Raw genomic sequence first — 1,711 nt, 5'->3', positions numbered from 1 at the left:
TATTTGTGTGCTTTTTGATGATGACCGTTCTGATGGGTGTGAGGTGAAATCTCACTGTGGTTTTGATGTGCATTTCTCTGATGATTAGTGATGTGCCTTTCCATATGCTTGCCGGCCACGTGCACGTTTTCTTTGGAATAATGTCTATTCAGGTCCTCTTCTCATTTTTAAATTGGGTTGTTTGTTTGTTTGTTTAATTGAGGCAGTTGACTTTGTCAGCAAGCCAAGAGTGGATTTCCCTGATAGAGGTGAATTCACGTGATCAACTGGATCAGGCTCCCAAGAGACTGACAAAACGGAAAGCCTGTGCTCACTTCAGCGGCACATATCCTAAAACTGGAACAATACAGAGAAGATTAACTTGGCCCCTGTGCAAGGATGATACACAAATCTGTGAAGCGTTCCATATTTTTAGCCTATTAAACAGAGTAAAGTAAGTCAGAGAGAGAAAAACAAATACTGTATACTAACACATATGTATGGAGAGGGCAATGGCACCCCACTCCAGTACTCTTGCCTGGAAAATCCCATGGATGGAGGAGCCTGGTGGGCTGCAGTCCATGGGGTCGCTGAGAGTCGGATATGACCACGCGACTTCACGTTCACTTTTCACTTTCATGCATTGGAGAAGGCAATGGCAACCCACTCCAGTGTTCTTGCCTGGAGAATCCCAGGGACGGGGGAGCCTGGTGGGCTGCCGTCTCTGGGGTCGCACAGAGTCGGACATGACTGAAGCGACTTAGCAGCAGCAGCACATGTATATGGAATCTAGAAAGATGGTACCAATGGACCTATCTGCAGAGCAGCAACAGAGAGGCAGACACGGAGAACAAACTTGCGGACGCAGAGGTAAGGAGAGGGTAGGACGAACTGAGAGAGCATCATGGAAACATAAATATTACCGCATGTCAGACAGACAACCAGTGGGAGTTTACTGTATGACAAAGGAAGCTCAAATCCAGTGCTCCGTGACAACCTAGGAGGGTGGGTGGGGTGGGAGGCATGAAGGAGGTTAAAGAGGGAGGGGACACGTGTATACCTATGGCTCTCCATGTTGATGTATGGCAGAAACTAGCACCATATTGTAGAGCAATTATCCTTCAATTAAAAATAAATACATTAAAAAAATCAGGAAACCTATTTGTTTACCTTGAAAAATACATTCATCTTACAATCATGTAACCAGTCATATGCCTTCTTTCCCTTTAGATAGAAGTATGTGGGAAACCACAATCAAAGCAAGGGATTGCTCGGTGAATTGGAATCAGAGAAAAGGAATGAATTGAATGATATGAATGTGAAAGTTATCAAACTAATTCTGAGCTGATCAGTAAATAGCTTTTGCCCTGAGCCTCTTACAAGCTCGTGCTCACAGCCCTTCCCACACCAGGGACTCCATGGATGCCCCGGGCACTAGAGGATGCATGTTGGGTGTAATGAGGATCCTAGGTCCCTGTTCCAGCTGTAGGTGAAGCCCTTTGTGTTTGGTTGGTGCTGGTACAATATGGGTTTTAACAATATGAGCTATCATCTCTGCTGAGGGGTCCGGTCACGAGGGCCTGAAGCCCCTCCCCATCACCTCCACAGAGCCTTCTACCTTGTGGGTACCCAGCCCACTGTACCCCAGCCTTGTCTTGGCCAAATCAGAACTCAGTCCTGATGTGCTCACGATCTCAGCCTCCTTTTTCTGCATGTCCGGGACGGTCTGTCT

The 1,711-nt window shown here is 46.6% G+C and overlaps 1 non-coding gene across 1 annotated transcript; it reads left to right on the top strand.

The window, feature by feature from the left end:
• The first annotated feature begins 306 nt into the window (after positions 1-306).
• LOC114108920 (U6 spliceosomal RNA) lies at positions 307-413 on the top strand. The gene has a single exon (XR_003585646.1). It is a non-coding gene; the product is annotated as a U6 spliceosomal RNA (small nuclear RNA).
• Positions 414-1,711: the final 1,298 nt, after the last annotated feature.

Source organism: Ovis aries, chromosome 17, assembly GCF_016772045.2.
Source record: "Ovis aries strain OAR_USU_Benz2616 breed Rambouillet chromosome 17, ARS-UI_Ramb_v3.0, whole genome shotgun sequence".
Classification (NCBI taxonomy): Eukaryota; Metazoa; Chordata; class Mammalia; order Artiodactyla; family Bovidae; genus Ovis; species Ovis aries.
The sequence above is the reverse complement of the archived record's forward strand: the minus strand, read 5'-3'. Positions and strand labels throughout refer to the sequence as shown.